Source organism: Callithrix jacchus, chromosome 15 (assembly GCF_049354715.1).
Source record: "Callithrix jacchus isolate 240 chromosome 15, calJac240_pri, whole genome shotgun sequence".
Lineage (NCBI taxonomy): Eukaryota > Metazoa > Chordata > Mammalia > Primates > Cebidae > Callithrix > Callithrix jacchus.
Genome location: NC_133516.1, coordinates 19722183 through 19742731, shown reverse-complemented (window position 1 = coordinate 19742731; position 20549 = coordinate 19722183). Strand labels below are relative to the sequence as shown.

The window sequence follows — 20549 nt, the reverse complement described above, 5'->3', positions numbered from 1 at the left end:
CCCTTTTAAAATGGAATGCTTTTAACAGCACCCAAGTCACCTTTTGAACATTTTGCTGCTTAGAAATTTCTTCTGCTAGACACCCTAAATCGTCTCTCTCACGTTCAAATCTCTGCAAATGTAGGGGAAGGGGCAAAATGCTACCATTCTCTTTGCTAAAACATAACAAGTGTTACCTTTGCTCCAGTTCCCAACAAGTTTCTTATCTCTATCTGAGACCACCTCAGCCTGAATCTTATTGCTCGTATCACTATCAGCATTTTTGTCAAAGTCATTCAACCAGTCTCTAGGAGATTTTAAACTTTCCCACATTTTCCTGTCTTCTTCTGAGCCTTTCAAACTTTTCCACCATCTGCCTGCTACCCAGTTCCAAAGTCCTTTCAATACTTTCAGGTATCTTTTCAACAATACCCCACTCTACTGGTACCAATTTGCTGTATTAGTCCATTTTTATACTGCTGATAAAGACATACCTGAGACTGGGAAGAAAAAGAGGTTTAATTGGACTTACAGTTCCACATGGCTGGGGAGACCTCAGAACCATGGCAGGAGGCAAAAGACATTTCTACACGGCAGCTGCAAGAGAAAAATGAGAAAGAAGAAAAACCAGAAACTCCTGATAAGCCCATCAGATTTTGTGAGACTTATTCACTGTCATCAGAATAACACAGGAAAGACCAGCCCCTATGATTCAATTACTCCCTCTGCCCCGGGTCCCTCCCATAACTCTTAGGAATTCTGGGAGATACAATTCAAGTTGAGATTTGGGTGGGGACACAGGGAAATCATGTCACCTGAGAATGATTAAAATGCTGAGAAGAAGAATGTGTTTTCTGAAACCATTGAATGAAATGTCCTATAAATATCTATTAGATTCATTTGGTCTATATTGCAGATTAAGTCTGATGTTTCTTTCTTGATTTTCTGTCTGGAAGATATGTCCAGTTCTGAAAGTGGTGTGTTTTAGAGCTAGAGAGAGAGAGGCTCCAATACAATAACAGCTGGAGACTGTATTCCTGACATAAGTATAGCAATTTTGCTTTTATTTTTGGTTTCCATTGGTATGGAATATCTGTTTCCATCCCTTTATTTTCAGTCCATGTGTGTCTGTGTAGGTGAAGTATGTTTCTTGTAGGCAATAAATCAATGAGTTATGTTCTTTCATTCATTCAGCTAGTCTGTGTCTTTTTGTTGGAGACTTTAGTCCTTTTGCATTTAGTGTTATTATTGATAAGTAAAGACTTAATCCTGCCATTTGTTATTTGTTTTCTGGTCACTTTCTGGTCTTCTCTTCCTTCTTTCTTTCACCCCTGTCTTTGCCTAGTGAAGATGATTTTCTCTGGTGATATGATTCTGGTTTACTGCTTTTTATTTTTTCTGTATTTATTGTGGTTTTTGTTTTGAGGTTACTGTGAGGCTAGCAAATACTATCTTGTAACCCATTATTTTAACATAATTCAAGTTTACACAATTTGGATAAACAAGCAAAAAGAAAACTAATAAAAACTTGCCTTAACTTTTTCCCCATGCTTTTAAACTTTGATTTGCTTCTATTTATATTACATTGTGCTATGTCTTAAAAAGTTGTTGCTGTGCTGGGTGTGGTGGCTCAAGCTTGTAATCCCAGTACTTTGGGAGGCTGAGGTGGGTGGATCACGAGGTCAAGAGATCAAGACCATCCTGGTCAACATGGTGAAACCCCATCTCTACTAAAAATACAAAAAATTAGTTGGGCATGGTGGTGTGTGCCTGTAATCCCAGCTACTCAGGAGGCTGAGGCAGGAGAATTGCCTGAACCCAAAAGGCGGAGGTTGCAGTGAGGCGAGATGGCACCATTGCACTCCAACCTGGGTGACAAGAGCAAAATTCTGTCTCAAAAAAAAATAAAAGTTGTTGCAGTTATTATTTTTGATTGGCTCATCATTTAGTCTTTCTACTTAGGAGAGAAGTAGTTTATACACCACTGCTGCAGAGTTATAACATTCTGTGTTTTTCTGTGCACTTACTATTCAGTAAGTTTTTTACCTTCAGTTGATTATTTATTGTTCATTAATGTCCTTTTCTGTATGATTAAACTACTCCCTTCAGCATTTCTTGTAGGGTGTGTCCATTATTAATGAAATCCCTCAGCTTTTGTTTGTCTGAGAATGTTTTTATTTCCCCTTCATGTCTGAAGGACATTTTCACCTGATATACTATTTTTTTTTTTTGAACGGGAATGTTGCTTTATTCTAAAAATGGGTATTGAAAACCTCTTTTATGCCAATAATTGTGCTTAATAATGGCCAATCAATATTTCATTTAAACCTATGAGTAGGTGTGATGTGGTACTGACAAGAATGTATATTTTGCGTATTTAAAGTGGAGAGCTCTATAAATGTTTATTAAGTTTACTTGTTCCGGATCTGAGTTCAAGTCCTGGATATACTTATTAATTTTCTGTCTTGTTGATCTATCTAATATTGATGTTGAAGTCTCCCACTATTATTGTGTGGGAGTCTAGGGAGTCTAAGTCTTTTTATAGGTCTTATGTATCTGGGTGTTAGGATCATTAGCTTTTATTGTTGCATTGATCCTTTTACCACTGTATCTTTGTTGCTTTAAAATCTATTTTATCAGATGTGAGGATTGCAACTCCTTCTTTTTATTTATTTATTTATTTTTGCTCTCCATTTTGTTGGTAAATCTTTCTCCATCCCTTTGTTTTGAGTCTTTGTGTATCCTTGCATGTGAAATGGGTCTGGATGTAGCATACCATTGGGTTTTGGCTGTATCTTTTGATTGGGGGATTTAGTCAATTTAAATTTAGGATTACTGCCATTTGATGTTAACTAGCTGTTTTTTCCATTCATTGATGTAAATTCTTCATTATGTTAATGCTCTTTACTTTTTGGTATATTTTTAGAAATGCTAATACTGGTTGTTCCTTTCTAAGTGTAATGCTTCTTTCAGAAGCTCTTGTAAAGCAGGCCTGGTGGTAATAAAATCTCTGAGTACTTGCTTGTTCATAAAAGATTTTATTTTTCCTTCAGTTGTGAAGCTTAGTTTGGCTGGATATGAAATTCTGGGCTGAAAGTTCTGTTCTTTAAGGATGTTGAATATTGGCCCCCACTTTCTTCTGGCTTGTAGGGTTTCTGCTGAGAGATCTGCTATGAGTCTGATAGGCTTCCCTTTGTGGGTAACCTGACCTTTCTCTCCGCTGCCCTTAGTATTTTCTCCTTCATTTCAACCCTGGTGAATCTAATGATTATGTGCCTTGGGGTTGCTCTTCTTGAGGAATATCTTTGTGATGTTCTCTGTATTACCTGGGGTTGAATATTGTCCTGTTTTGCTAGGTTGGGAAAGTTTTCCTGAATAATATCCTGAAGAGTATTTTCCAGGTTGGATTCATTCTCTTCGTCATATTCAGGTACACCTATCAAACGTAAATTAGGTCTTTTCACATAGTCCCATATTTCTTGGAGACTTTGTTCATTCCTTTTTATCCTTTTTTCTCTATTCTTGTCTTATTGCTTTATTTCATTAAGTTGGTCTTTGACCGCTGATATCCTTTCTTCTGCTTGATCAATTCGGCTGTTAAAACTTGTGCATATTTCACGGAGTTCTCGTGTTGTGTTTTTCAACCCCATTAATTTATTTATATTCCTCTCTATATTGTCTATTCTTGTTAGCATTTTGTCAAATCTTTTTTCAAAGTTCTTAGTTTCTTTACATTGGGTTAGAACAAGTTCTTTTAACTCCCAGAAGTTTTTTATCATCCACCTTCTGAAGCCTACTTCTGTTAATGGAACACAGTCCTTCTCCATCAGGCCTTGTTCCGTTGCTGATGAGGAACTGTAATCCCCTGTAGAGGGAGAGGCATTCTGATTTTGGGTATTCTCAGCCTTTTTAGGCTGGTTTCTTCCCTTCATTATAAATGTATCCATCTATTGTCTTTACAATTACCGCCTTTCTACTTAGATTTCTGAGTGGACACCCAATTTATTAATTCCCAGCGCCGGAATCTGAGCAACCCACTGCGCCGGCCAAAACAGTGGCATTAAGACTGATGGTGCTCTTCTGCCCGGAATCTCTGGTCTGGCTTCCTTCTTGAGTCCATAATAGGTGACTCTGCCTTCCCAGAGCTCCAAACATCGGTCAGAAGGGGAACTAGTCCCGTTTATTCTGTGCCAAGAGCTGCCGTGCCAAGGTGCCAGCAAAACCGCTGTGCCAGCCACAAGAGTTGCTCTGGCAACCCGTGGGGCTCCTCCACTGGGAATCTTCTGGGCTGTGAGTGACAAAAATTTGTCTGAAAGTGTGGCATCCTCTCATTCTCTGCACTTTCACTGGGAGCTACAATCCTGAGCTGTTAGCGATCAGTCAGCGATAAGTCATCTTGGATATCTCTAACCTGATATACTATTAATATAGGCTAAAAGTTTTCTTTCCTTCAGCTCTTTATGACATGCCATTCTCTCCTGGCCTATAAGGTTTTCACTGAACAGACTGCTGCCAGGCATATTGGAATTCCATTGTATGTTGTTTCTTTTCTCTTGCTGCTTTTAGGATTTTTCTTTATCCTTGATATTTGGGAGTATGATTATTAAATGTCTGTGGTAGTCTTCTTTGGGTTAAGTCTGCTTGCTATTCTGTAACCTTCTTGTTCTTAGATAGAGATATCTTTCTTTAGGTTTGGGAAATTCATTGTTTTTGTCTCTGAAGAAACATTTTACCTCTCTTTCTCTATTTCCTCTTTAAAGTCAATAAACTCTTGGATTTGCCCTTTTGAGGCTACTTTCTATGTTCCGTGAGCTTCATATTTAAATTTTTTTTCTTTTGTCTCCTCTGATTGTGTATTTTCAGATAGTCTGTCTCCAAGTTCACTAATTCTTACTTCTGCTTGATCCATTCTGTTGGTAAAGGACTCTGATGTATTCTTTAGTATGCCAGTTACATTTTTCGCCTCCAGAATTTCTGTTTGATTCTTTTGTAATGGCTTCATTCTCTTTCTTAGATTTATCTAATATAATTCTGGATTCCTTCTCTGTGTTATCTTGAATGTCTTCTGAGTTACCTCAACACAGCTCTTTTGAGTTACCTGTCTAAAAAGTCCCATATATCTGTTTCTCCAGGATTTGTCTTTGACGCTTTATCAGTTAATTTGGTGAGATCCTGTTTTTCTGGATGATGTTAATCCTAGCAGATATTTTTCAGTGTCTGGGCTTTGAAGAATTATTGTAGTATTCGTTGCCTGGGTTTATTTGTACATATCCGTCTTGGGAAGACTTTTCAGATATTTGAATGAACCTGGGTGTTGTAATATAAGCTGATTCTGCCTTAGGGGGTACTGAAACCCAGCATGCTGTGGTTCTTGCACACTTGTAGAGGTATAACCTTGATGGCCTTGGACAAGATCGAGGAGAAATCTCTGGATTACCAGGCAGAGACTCTTCTTCCTTTCTCTTACTTTCTTTCAAACATACAGTCTCTCTCTCTCTCTGTTCTGAGCCACCTACAGCTGGGCATGAAGTGACACAAGCACTTCTGTGGCCACCACCACTATGACACCAGCATAGCATTGTGTCTCACCCAAGGCTTGCTGTAACCACTCCCTGGCTACTGTCTATGTTCACTCAAGGCTGTGGGGCTAGACAATCAGCAGGTGGCAAGCCATCCTAAGCCTGTATCTTTCCCTTCAGGGCAGGAAATGATATTCCCCATTCACCAGGTGGGTACTGAAGTGCTATCTTGGAATCAAGGACTAGAATAAAAAACCTTAGAAGGTGCCCTGGTATTCTATTGTGTTGCAGCTGAGCTGGCACTCAAGCCACAAGACAGAGTCCTTCCCATTCTTCCCTGCTCTTTCCACTCAAGTCAGAGGAGCCTCACCACACAGGTACCTCCAACCCTGGCCATGAGGACTTTTGACAGACTACCACAGATAGGCCCAAGGTCTCTTAAGTCAGCTTGTGGTAAATGCTGCTTGGCCTGCGATTCACCCTTCAGGGTAATAGATCCCCTCTGGCCCAGGGAAGGTCCTGAAATGCCATCTAAGAGTCGAGCCCTAGAATCAGAGACCCCCAGGAGCTAAACTGTATTCTACCCCCTGTGGTGGTATTGGTATCTAGTATGCAAGATAACATCTCCTTTACTTTTCCCTCTGCTTTTCTCAAGCAGTAAGACTTTTTCCCTGTAGCCACTGTAAATGGTAACATGCTGAGTCTCACCTGAAGCCACCAATTCTCAAAGGCTCACCAAGGCCCTTGATGTAGTACCTGGGTATCACTGCAGGTAATTCAGGGCCCAGAAACTCTTCAGTTAGCAGGTGATGAATACTGGTGTGACTGAAAAGGCTTCCTTTCCTTCTGGCCAATAGTATGCCTAGAAATGTCATCTAAGAGCTAGGGCCTGGAACAAGGGCCTCATAACTCTGAACAGTGCCCTGTCCTGCTGTGGCCGAGGTGGGATCATGAAGCAAGATGAAGTTCTCCCCACTCTTTCCTCTCCTCTCTTCAAGTGGAAGGGATCTCTTTTGAAGCCATGAGCTGTGCAGCCTGGGATAAGGGAAGGGGTAATCCCAGCACTCCCTTGGCTTCACCAGCTGGTGTCTCAGTATGTTGTGTGACCCCTGCCACCCAGAGTCTACTGTCTCCAGGCCTAAGTCAGCCCCAAGACTCACCTAGGTCTTGCATTTCTTATGGCCTACACTGCCTTTCAAGTTTACTTAGGGAGGCAGAGCACTTTGGCCCTCAGTGCAGAGGTTTGTTTGCAGGTGCTCATGTTCAAACTGCTGAGATCAGAGATTCCCCTTTTGCTAAGATTGATTTAAATGCTCCCTTTGTGGGAAGATTTCATCTGAGTTTTGTCTGGTTTTCCTTTCTGGTCTAACAGAACAACAGGGAGTTCGATTCCTGACAGTTGTTTTGTTCTTCCTCCCCCAGCAGCTGGAGAGGGTCTCCACAGCAGAACACTGCGGTTGGAGGTGAGGAAGGAGTGGCGTAAGTGATTAAGGACTGTATTTTATTCTCTTCAGTGCCTCATTCAGCAATATGAAGTTAAAACCAGGTACTATAAGTGCTTACCGGATTTTTGGTTCCTATGCAGGTGTTTTTTCTCTGTAGTTGTTAAGTTGGTGTCTTTGTAGGGAGGGATGATCAGTGAACCTTTCTATTCTGCCATATTACTTCACCTCCCCTCTTGTAATGAACTTTTAAAGCCTGGTTGCAGGGTGTAGGGCAGGGGTGGTCAAGTGTAATCAGGCACAAGATATATTTCAGGGTAAGAGAATTTACCTATATCCTGATTATGGTATTGGTTATCCACATTTTTAAAAGCAACAAAATTCAAAATACCGTTCACATAAAATTGCTGAAAATATCACATGTACATTTACTAATGGTGGTAGAGAGGATTCCTTGCTAAAGGTGATTAGGATTCCAAATGACAATGCAGATAAATTTATAGTTTACAAATAGATGCAATAGAGAAATAGCATTTAAGCAAGGATTTGTATCACAGCCAAAGGCCTTATAACAAGAGGACCTGAGAGGCCAGGCATGACCCCCAACTGTGTGTAAGGACTGTGTGGATATTTTTTTTTTCTCTCAAATCAGGTACTACCAATTTGTGCACAACTCACCCGGGAACCAGGGATTATCTAATACTCTGTAGACCATGTAAGCATATTCCTACAACGGTATGGTACCAGCCCCAATGGTAGAATACTCTGGGCTCTGCACTGAGACCAGGTACAATTGCCAGTCTCACTTTACAAACTGGTATAAAAGTCCTGGGACACATGATTACAAATCAACAATATTAAGTACATTTCATGCCTTGACCAAGGGTATTACGCAGATGCTTTAGCAATCCTACTCAGACTAATTTTAGGTCTGCTGGAATTAACCATCACAGCACAGTAAATAATACCATAATGAACAACAACAATAAAAATGACAAATGGCAAACCACTATATAAACATAATAAATTATGTAAGTAGTACTTGCTCTGCACCATTTCGTGGCAATGGAGAGTGACTGCATTACACTAACATGCGTAAGCTTCAGTTAACATAATACCATGGAAGTGAGGACTGCCCATAGTATAACTACAAATTAGTAATACTTATTTCTATAAGCCATACTGTATAAACAATTCCATCAATGTTGATTATATATTCTGGCAATGTTAAAGGACTAGTTAAAATTGTCCACGTCCAGATTTTGTTGTAGTTTGATCTCTGACTCATTCTTCAATTGAATATGTTGATTAGTAAATGATTAATTAATCTCAAAAACTTAGGTTATTCTCTGTAAAGTCAAGATAACAATCTTATGATTGGAAAAATGCATATAAAGCACTGGATATGCAGGCAGTCAATGAATGTCAGTTACAAGAATGGCTTTATGAACATGCAAACTGTGCATTCATATAGGTCCTCAAGCTCAGAAGGGGTACGTACTTGTTTTAATGCTCTGCTGTCATTATCTTGGAAAATCTTAATAATTTTATCTAGGAACTCTAAACTTATGCTTCGTAAGTGATGTCCAGATAGAACAATGGATGTGGATTTTGTACAGTATGTATGTCTTGTTTTTCAATGGACAACATTGTACCGTGAGCACAGAATTCCAGTGGACCTGAGATCCAGAGAGACTCTTGAGATCCAGATAGACACATATATACTTGTGTGTATGACAAGAGTGCTATGCCTGCAACTGATTTAGTGGCACTGACAACCCCCAAAAATCATGCTTTCTAAATGAACCAAAACTTGCTTTGGCAAGGGAATGGCCAAAGAACCTTGTCACATCCTTACTCATTCATGTTACTTCTTTGTATTGGCCAACCACTTGCACTGAAAATAATAACATAGAAGAAAAAGGAAAAATAAAAGAAAACATCATTCCTCTGGCTTTCAATTCTTCTTTACTTATTACTAAAATAAAAGTAGAAGGTGTTACTAGAAGGTGCAGGTATCAAGAAATAAAGTAAAAGCAGTTGTTTTGGTTTTGTTCAGCTTCACTGCTCTGGCGAGAATGAAACTCTTGTGTGTTTCCAAACTATAAAATACAAGTGGCGTAATTTTGATGATTCCACATGCAACGTAAGTGATCTGATATTTAAATTAAAATTGGCATTTCACAATATACAGTAATATGCATCTTTAAAAAATTAATCTTTTTACTTGGAATTACATAATATCAAACAAAAAAACCAATGACAAGTCAAGAGAAAAACTATGCAAGAAAGAAAAATGGTAACACTTTTAATAACACTTTTCCCCTGCTTTTTGAATAAGGAATAACATATTTTCATTTTGCACTAAGCACTATTATAAATATGCAACAGGCCCTGGGTAAGTAATATAATTGTAGCCAGTATTCTTGATATAATAGCAAGCTGATGCTATAGATGTAAAAGTCCTGGGGTTTCTATAAATACAGAGCCCCAAAACACATCATTCATTCACTCTCTATATCTCTTCTTTTTTTCTTGAAGGAAACTGGAAAATGAGATATAAAAAGAATGCATATTGACACAGCTAATGTCTGAAAGAGAAAACTGCATGAGTAAATTTCAATAGTGTATTTGGTAACCAAACCTGAAAGGTGGGTCCTAGTTTACCGGTCTGTTCTGGGAAATAGAAACCTTGGTGATTTGGTGTTTCCTTGGTGATAGATCTTTCTTTTCAGATGTATTGTCTTTGTAAAGGCAGAAGTGAAAACTTTGGCTGATGATTGTTTGCTTATTCTGTTGGCTCTATTTAACCATAGTACTAATAATTTGGAGTTTAGATGTAAAATAATGGTCAGGTAACATTAAAGGGAGTGTGAAAAAAACATATGGAAACATGATTAAAAATATCATTGAATAAATGTTTTTATGCATTTAAGGACGCAAATATTATATTTCTGTTTAAAATCACTTAGAAAAAAATAATTATTCTAGATATGCTTTTCACTTAGAGAAAACACCAATAATGGTCCAATGTGAACACCTTATTTTTCTTATATGGCAAAGAATGTTAGATGTACTAAGTATTTTATTCATTATAGTTGTTAGAAACATCAGCTTTTTTCTAATAGATAATTGTCATTTTGTTTTATTTTGAGCTATCCACTGAGGTTTGATCTCTGTATCAGTTTTTACATGTATATGTAGGTCTAGCTAGGCATTTGACACAGAAGACATGGACGTAGTCAGGTGAGGGACAATACAGTTTGGCATTGAAGAGACTATTTCACACCTTGAAACAAGAGAGTCAATCCACGGAAGGAGGTTTGATGAATACAGTATCTTACTTCCAAATGACAGGGAACTTTTAGAATTTTTTTTTTTTTTTTTTTTTTTTTTGAGACGGAGTTTCACTCTTGTTATGCACGCTGGAGTGCAATGGCGCAATCTCGGCTCACCGCAACCTCCGCCTCCTGGGATCAGGCAATTCTCCTGCCTCAGCCTCCCGAGTAGCTGGGATTACAGGCGTGAGTCACCGCACCCGGCCCTTAGAATGTTCTTTTCTGAAGAGATGGGATACATAGATTTCTGAGAACTAGCTGAAATAATCAGCCAACTCAAAAGCAAAAGTAACTCAAGTTTCATAGCTTGAGATACATAAATACCAAAAAAGAAATTAAGTATGAAGATTTTAGAATTTAGGTCTTTAATGCCATCAAGTTCTTTCAGCAGTACCATTGACATTCCTTTCAACTATGAAGATGAAACTGATAAAGGCCTGCCTGAGATGAGGAAAAGTAATTCTATTATAGTTTCACACTTTGAAAAAAATATTTTAGAGAAAAACTACTGGAAACAAAAGCTGATTATTTCTTCTTTGGGTGTTGCCTAAGGACAATTTTTCTATTTATGTCATTCAAGCTTATGCACTTACTGGCATAAGAAAAAAATGTTGACATCACATTGTTATTCCCTTATTCCAGCTCTCCCTGCTTCTCCTGCCTCTCTCTTCTCTCCCTCCCTCTATTTTCTTTCTCATTTCTTTTTATAATTTTCTCTTCTTTTCTTCACTGCATCCTCATTCCACTCCTTCATCTCATGGTAGGAACAGCATTAGCTGAGGAAAATCTGAGTTTTAAGACTGCAGATGTGGTTTTTGAATTTGGTTTTTCCACTTATTAGCAATGCTACTTCAGATATATTAATATTGTTTAAGTGCTCAGACTTTCAATTTCCTTATCTACAAAATGGAGTATATATTTATCTATTTCACAGGGTTTGGGGTGAGGATTAAATAAGATCTATGAGTTGCCAGAGTAGTGGCCAGCTCATGAAATGCATTCTATTGCTGTTAGATTTTTGTTTCTCTTTTCCTTTAGCAAGGATAATTGGGTTTGGAAATCTGTATAATCCATTAGCTTTAAGGGCAAGAGAGATCTGTTACTTGTTGTGCAAGGGAAATTTTAAAATCCTGATCAAAATATTAACTGACTGATCCTTAGTATGAGAATATAATAACAAGAAAACTCGTTAGCTAAAAGCAACTTAATAGCTGCCCTATTTTAAAAAAATACAGCATTTTCATACGTCCACAGTTTGATACCTTCCCAGGTTTTTGCTCAAAACTAATTTGTAGGAACTATATTTGTCTTTTTGTTACTTTGACACATTAACTCCGTATCTCAAAATATGGTTGCTTTGTTGTCACCAGTTTGATCTGTTGTGTCTCCTGTAGGCACTGGTTCTATGGTACACCATTTATGAGACAATTTAAGGCAGTATGTTTCATTGGAGATAGAATGCTTTCTCTAAAGAAGTAATAATTTCTAATACGTTATTCTAGAATAGTTTTTACAACAGTATTTCTTAAAATAGTAAAAATTTAGAAAACATTCTATTTTTCCAAGTAATTGATGACACATAGGGTGCTGCTGTGATGCCAGCATTAACAATGGGATGTAATATTTTATATAATATAATAACGTGAAAATTTTACAAAAATATTTAATGTTTTATGATTCCAATTTGGTGTTAAACAAATAACTATAATATTTGTGTAATACGTTGTTTAGAGAAAAGACTAGAAAATTACATTCTAATATGTAATGTATTTGTCACTTGGTATGACTTCAGGAGATTTTGACTTTCTCTGAAGTCCTGGCATATTTAAATTTTACACAAACATTAATTTTATAATCTACAAAAGGTTAAGGAGAAAAATAAAGGGAAATCAAGTGTGTTTCATATAAATTCATGTGCATTATTCTTAGGACAATCCATTCTTAAATTTATGTACATATATTATCCTGCTATCTACTGACCTATCCATCCATCAGAAAAGGTAGAGATAGTTAACGTTTATCCAGACTATATGAACATTCAAAGAAAACCACATTGGAATGATCACTCTTAGCCTTATGGAAGGAATAGAGAATGTTGTTCATAAATTGACATAAATATTCGTTTCAGCAAAATTCACTTTATCTTGAAAATGCTCCTTAGCTCAACTCATATTTCAATTTTTATAGGCAGTCCCTCTTAATATTTTGAATCAAAGGAAATCCCTCTACTTTCTTGCCTTTTCTTGACCTATTTGTAACTCTAAATGATGGAAATGGCTCCATCACATTTTATTAATTTCTTTACTTCTCTAGCACCTAGAAAAAATGTTTTTATATTATTTGCTGTATTAGTTTTCTGTTGCTGAGGTAACAAATTTTCATAAACTTGGGGGAAAAGCAATATAACTTTTCCCTGTTCTTTGGTCAAAATCCTGATACAGAATGGCTTTTCTGTTTTTCTGTTTTTGTTTTTTTTTAAGTATCACAAAACCGAAATCAAGGTATCAATAGGGTCAAGTTTTGGAGGCTCTAAAGGAGACTCTACTTCCAAGCTTGTGTAAGTTCTTAGCAGAATTCATTTCCTTGTGCCTGTATAGCTAAGGTCCTTCTCTATGTGTTGACTGTCAGCAGAGAGCCTATCACTGCTCCATGAGGCCACCTGTACTCTCATGGTGTTTCTCCCACCAGCTTCAAACCAGAAAGGCCAAGTCAAGCCCTTCTCATGTTGATTCTCTCTGACTTGCCCTCCTTACAGACCTCCTTTGCCCCCCACCAAATAACTTCTCTGTTTTCAATGGTTTATGTGATTAAATTGAGCCCACCAGACTATCCAGAATAACTTGCCTATTTTAAACTTTCTACTTCTAATAAATAACATCTCTGTTTCAGCAGTTTGTGTGATTCAATTGAGCCCATCCAGACTATCCAGAATAATTTCTCTATTTTAAACTCTCTACTTCTAATTATGACTGTAAAGTCTCTTCTGCCAGTTGAGGTAATCTATTCTTAAAGTCCAATGATTAGTGTATGGACATCTTTGGGGGAACATTCTGCCTACCCCACATATATTCAATATTTACTGAATAATAATTACTGAATTAAATTATCACAACCCATTAAATTTGGATATCTTAATAACTTCAAAGGAAATGTTATGCCTAATTAACTTGAGTGAAACTTCTAAATATTACAACCTCACAGGCCTAAAACAAAAAATATAGCTATATTTTTCTAACTCACTTATATCAGAAATTGCTAAACCTTTGATACTCCAGAAGTCTCAGTTATTTCTGAAGACTCTAGGGTATGTTTCATCTGCATGATTTCTTCCATCTTCTTCTCCTTTGATTTTATTTTTTCCAATCCATTGTGCTATTATTAATACTGCCTGGGACCATAAAATTGTACAGGGATATACTACCAGTATTTCTGGTGGACAATATTTGCAGAAATTCCCAAACTGCTATCATCTACTTATACCAATTGCACCAGCTTTTGCTACTACACAGAGTTGGGTATCAGAGATTATCATCTATACAACTTTGGTTTGCTGTGCACCATATCAAGAATTTCCCAGGAAATTATTCTTAGTACACTGGCAATTATTGAGGGTACACAATGTCCCAGGTGCTTTATGTCCAATAATTCTATTAAGTAATTATTACTCACAGTTGTCAAATGAGGAAATAATAGATCTGAGAAGGCACATAAATTGCTCATTGCACTTAGTATGTGGTAGAATTAGTATTTAAACTCATGTGTATTTGACTATAGATAAATGTTATATCTTCTTTGTGTAAAATAAAAAGCATTCACATTTTCATTTACAGACAAATTAACAAAAGGACTAACATGTATTTGGAGAACAGAAACAAAATATTATAGGGGACATGGGAACTGAGTTGTTTTCTTAGACTTTAAATTAAATTAGATTTTAATTTGTAGCCTTAATGAAGTATTAAGAACTGGATTGAACCGCACGCCCTAAAACGTAATTAGAAAACAGAGAAATATATGAAATACAGAAAAATCCATGAAATAAATGTTTAAATATTGAACTGCAAGTGGCACAGAACTGTGGTCTCTGAAAGAAATGAAGTAAATAAAATGAGCACTATGTTACACAATTTTTCTTATATTTCAGATTATAGAGCAGAGAGAGTTCATTAGTCGGGGTTTTCCAGAGAAATAAAACCAATAGCATATGTATTTCCAGAAAAAAAATACACTGTTTTGATAAATTGACTCATGCATTATTAAGACTGGTAAGTCCAAAATCTGCAAGGTGGGCCAGCAGACTAGAGATGACTCAGGGCCAAGCCGGTGCTCCAGTTCAAGTCCAAAGGCCATTAGGCAGGAGACTTGGGGAATAGCTAATGTTGCTGTTTAAGACTGAAATTCATTTGCTTCAGAATTCTCTCATGCTGGGGAGGTCAGTCTTTTGTTTAATTCATGCCTTTAACTAATTAGGTGAGACCCACCCACATTATGAAGGACAATCTGCTTTATTCAGAGTCCACAGATTTAAAAGTTAATTTTAGCAAAAAAAATCACCCTCACAGGAACATCTAAAAATATAATCATTTATCTGGGCCTTATGGCTCAACCAAGTTGACATACAAAATTAACTGTCGTAGAGAGGAATTCTCCCTCACCCCTCAAAAAAAACACAGAAGTGTCACTAATTTGAGAAGACACCGATTAGGAAGGCTAAATTAACTGCAAGATGCAGAGCAGAGTTGTGAAAGGTCTACACAAAAATCTAGAAATCTGATCAAGTTTTTTTGAGTCTTCCTAAGATTTGCACGTGTAGGGTGAATTTCCACAAAGTTGGGAAAAAGAAGACAAAGAAGCTGTGAGAACATTGTTCCAAGAGCTTTTCAAATTTATATTGTCTAGATACTCTCTATATCTAGCATACAAACCTACAAAAACAGTACAAAGTAAAAAGGACAAAAAAGAGAAAACACAGACAAGTATTTCTCATGAGCTTAGACATAAAAGCACTTAGCATTAGCAAATTACATCCAGCAATGTATAAAAATAATTAATCATCGTTACATATGGAATCTTTTCCAGGTATGAAAGACTGGTTCAACATTTGAAAATCAATCAATTTAGTTCACCATATCAACAGACTGAAGAAGAAAATTCACGTGATTGTATGCATTAACACAGAAAAACATTCAACAAAAATCCAGCACTAATTCATGATTAAAATCAAGAAAAGAACAAACTCTCAGCACATTAGAAATAAAGTGGAGTTACCTCAATCTAATAAAGGGCATCTAACATCACATTTAAGACTAAAAGACAAAATATTTTCCTTCCAAGATTGAAACAAGGTAAAGATGTCTGCTTTTACTACTCTAATCAATGAGAAGTTCTAGCCAGTTCAAAAAGGAGAAAAAAAAAGTCATACAGATTGGAAAGGAAGAAATAAAATTGTTCCTGTTTGCATATGATATGATCGTCTGCACTGAAAATCCTAAAAAATCTATTTTTAAAAAGCCTGGGCCTATTTAGAGAATTCAACAAGTTTGCAGGATTTATGAACAATGCACAAAAATCAACTACCTTTTTGTTGAAAATTGAAACAATACCAGTTAAACTTGCTTCAGATAAAATGTGTCCAAAAACCTATGAAATGCTGATGGAAGAAATCAAAGAAGTACCTAGATGAATAAGAAGATATACCATGCTCACGGATTATAAACCTCAACATAGTAGAGATGTCAGTTCTCTCTAAATTATTATATAGGTTTTAATGCAATTCTATCTAAAATTGTGTGCTAAGGACATACTTGATGCTTAGAAAGTTTATATATGGTAACCCCTTTCAATCCATGGGGAACTGGTTTCAGCTCCCCACCCCTGTCCACGGTGATACAAAAATATGCTGATGCTCAAGTCTGTTATATAAGATGACATATATTATTTGCATATAACCTATAAACATCTTACCTCCTTTGCACTTCAAATTGTCTTTAGATTACTTATAATAACTAATAGAAGGTGAATGTTATGTAAGTAGCTGTTATACTATATTGTCACAAATGATGACAAGAAAACAATGTGTGTACTTATTTATTGCGGATATAATTGTCCATTTTTTTCTAAATATCTTGGATCCATGATTGGTCAATTTGAAGAATGCAAAACTCACAGATATAGAGGGCCACTATACTGTACCTACATATAGGCTGACATAGTACGTATATTTATAGGAGGCACAAACTTTCTTGAGTTAGCCCTAGTAATGTTATTATTTTTTTACACAATTCACACTGTTATGTCCTAAAAATTATTTAACTTTGTGCTAAGTCCAAAATTTTAATAAATTATTATTATTAGCTAAGTAGTCCATAGATCTTGACTGATTTCTAATTTATTGCATTCTAAAAATGTTATTTAACACTATTTTTAATATTTTTTTCAGTTTTTATTTAACAATAGTATTATTAACAAAAAATGCAAAGAGTCGTTAGTAATGAACAGGTGTTTGATCCTAGAAGTCTGGCAGGGTCTTTGGTTTTATTTCCAGCTTCTGATAATAGTGCTTGAGGTCATCTCTATGTGATTTTCTCCCCACAGATGGCAAAACCATTTATGTTTAAGTGTTGGAATCACATATTCCTTATTTGATCTTGAAAATTTACAGTGATTAAGGAATGTCGATCTTTGAAAAAAGTAACTCCAAAAAGCTGCCAATAGCATCAAATAAAATATGAATCTGAGTTTATACAGGACCACATATCTTTACTCAAATAAGGATTTTATTTACTTTGAAAATACTGTTAGCCTCTTGGCTTGCATAAGGGAATGGCTCACGTTTAGTTAATTAAATTTATTCTTATAAATATTCTCAAAAGTGAGGTAATCCTTTGAGTGAGGTAATCAATTAAGTTAGCATAGAAAAAAATTATGTGCTTTTTCTTCCTTCTTTTTAAGTCTGTGAGTTATTGAGGGCATGCCTTATGTGAGACCTCTGTTTTCAGACCAGTGTTTCATTTTGTGTCTCAGTAAATCAGAGGATACTCACATTCAAACTGGTTCCAGAAAAAAAAAAAAAAAAAAAAAAAAAAAAAAAGAATGTTTGTAATCCACTAATGAGGCAACTGTGTACAAGGAAAAATCCAAAAGCATTTTTTACAAATTAGAATTAATTAACAGTGCAGCAGATATTTTTGGAACTTAACCAAGACAATAAAATTAAACACAATTTTATGGTTTAAGAAACATTTAAAGACAGAATTTTCAAGAAGCACATAAAAATTATGTCCTTTTTTTCTTCTTTATAAATCTTTGAGTTATTGAGGACATGCTCTATATGTGAGATCTAAAATAGTATCAAAAACGTAAAACATTTAGGAGTACTGTCCCCATAAAATAAATGTAAGTTCTCTATATTAAAATTCTCCTAAAAATTTAAGTCAGCATTATTGGATTATAATCCACAAACAATAAAATTATATTTTTCTACATTTCATTCATTTTTAAACAAATACACAGTTTTGCAACCACTATTTAGTGAGCATTTGCATTACCCCAGAAAGTTCCCAGATTCTCTTTTGTAGTCAATCCATCTTCCTCACATCCAGCCTCTCTAGCTAACACTATTCCTTTTTAAGACTGTATAGTTGTGGCTTTCCTCAGCATCCTATCAAGGCAATTCAACAATGTGTAGCCTTCTGAATCTGGCTTCTTTCAGTTAGTATAAAGTATTTGTGATTCATCCATGATGTTGTATGTATCACTACTTATTTCCATTTTATTGCTGAAGAGTATTCCATTGGGTGGTGTTCCACAGTTGAGTTATCAATTTACTGATCGACATTTGTTTCTAGTTTTCAGCAATTATGAATAAAGCTGCAATAAACTTTTCCACACAGATTTTTTGTGAATATATATTTTATTTCTCCATCTAGAATTGGAATAGGTAGGTCAATTGATAAATGTTTTACTTTGTAAAAAGTAAACAAACTGATTTCTAAAATGTCTGCACTATTTGGCATTATCACTTAATATGTAAGTGTTCCTCACTCATAGGTGGGGGATGAAAAATGAAAACACATGGACACAGAAAGGGGAGTACTAAACACTGGGGTCTATTGGGGGGAAAAGGGGAGGGCCAGTGGGAGGGGGAGGTGGGGAGGGATAGCCTGGGGAGAAAAGCCAAATGTGGGTGAAGGGGAGAAGAAAAGAAAGCACACTGCCATGTGTGTTCCTACGCAACTGTCTTGCATGCTCTGCTCATGTACCCCAAAACCTATAATCCAATAAAAAATTTAAAAAAAAAAAATGTAAGTGTTCCAGATAGTTCATATTCTCACCAGTATTTGGTCTTATCAGGTTTTTTTTAGCCATTCTAATAAATATGTAATGATATCTTGTTGTGGTTTTAATTTGCATTCTACTAATGACTAATAATAATGAGCATGTTTTCACGTTCTTAGTGGCTATTTATTTGTCTTTGGTAAACTTTCTGCTCTAATATTTTATGTAGTTTTTATTGGGTTATTTTTTCTTAATAAGTTATAATAGCTTTTTGTATATTCCAGATACAAGTCTTTTATCAGAAAAGTATTTTGTAAATAATGGCTTCTAGTCTGAAGGGTTATCTTTTTATTTCTTAACAGTGTTCTTTGAAAAACAACCTTTTAATTTTGAAGAAGACATTTATTGATTTTTAAAAATTGGTTCATCATTTTTGAGTTCTAAATAAAAATTTTTCTTGATCCAAGCTCACAGACATTTTTCTTGTGTTTTATTTCACAAGTATTATAACTTTAAGTTTAATATTTCAATTTATGATCTATTGCAAGTTAACTTTTGTATGATGCAAGGTAGGATTAAATGTTTTGGCTAAAAATGGTCAATTGTGTTCATCACTATTTGCTTGAATGACTAGTCTTTTACCGTTTAACTGCCTGGACAGCCTTGACGAAAATTAATTAACCATATATGCGTGGGGCTATCTCTGGACTCTCTGTTAGTTATTATGCTATAGGCCTATCCTTTGACCAGTGCCACAGTGTGCTATATTAAGCAGATCGATAGTAGTGGTTAACATATGTGTACAACACAATTACATATAATTATATACATATATAAATTACATATAATTGTATTAATAAAACTTTTTAAATTTTTACATAATTTTATAAACTATAAATAATGTATCACCTATAATATAGTTATAGTTTTCACCTATAATAGTTATATATTATATAATAGTTATTTAATTATATAGAATTATGTTATACATATTTTCATATTAACTATATATATGCCAAGAAGAGAATACAAATTTATTTTAAGCATGCATTTACAATTGTATTTTGACCAGGTCACAAATAATTTCTTTTGAAAACTTTCAAAAGTTTTAAAAACTGTTTTGTTTAGTTAGCAAACAACATATTTTGTAATCAAAACCAATAAAAACTGAAACTAAATGAGCTAAGAATTTAGATCAAGAAGCTAGAGAAAGATCCACAAAATAAACCTAAAATACATGAAAGAGAGGGCGTAGTAGAGATGAATGTACAAATTAATATAAGACTGTATATCTCTTATGTTAAATATTTTAGAGAATCAAAAGAGTGTGCAGCTAATTTTATCAGAGTGACAAAAATTGATAACACAAAATATAAGAACACAAAAGAAAATTATAGCACATCCTTTCTTATGAATATAAATATGAGTATATTAAATAAATCAAGCTAATCTGATGTAGCAATGTGTGTGTCAGTGTGTGTGTGTAAGATGTACCTCCATCAGTGGAACTTATCAAGAGAGAGCAATAATATTTAAATTGCTTACCTACTTAATATAGTAAGTGTTGATAAAATTTTAGGTACATTGTAATTAATGTAAGAATTCAGATTATATGTTTACTATTGCTATGGCTATCTAATATTTAACAGACAATTCAAACACATTAGAAAAGGCAAGAAAAAGAGAAGAATGAGAGGGAATAAGAGAAAAAGACAAGAATAAGAAATTAACAGAAGAGAGGTTAATATTATTGACATAGAATGCTAAAGAGTATATGCTCATAATACATAGAAAATAATCAGAAAATATTATTGCAAGATATTTAGTCAATGTAGAAAAAATAAATAAAATTGTTAAATACCATGAATATCTGAATAGAAAATGTAATAGAATAATATGAAACATTTGCAATAGCACAAAAATTGTAAGGCACATAAGAATACATAAAACAAATGTGAAGGGTGTATAACTTGAACTGAATTAATGGGGAGAAA

The 20549-nt window shown here is 35.2% G+C and overlaps 1 long non-coding RNA gene across 1 annotated transcript; it reads left to right on the top strand.

Annotated features, from left to right (window-relative positions):
- The first annotated feature begins 5610 nt into the window (after positions 1-5610).
- Positions 5611-15560, top strand: LOC118147809 (uncharacterized). The gene is made up of 4 exons (XR_004734408.3): positions 5611-5707; positions 6921-7044; positions 9482-9591; positions 15358-15560. It is a non-coding gene; the product is annotated as an uncharacterized LOC118147809 (long non-coding RNA).
- Positions 15561-20549: the final 4989 nt, after the last annotated feature.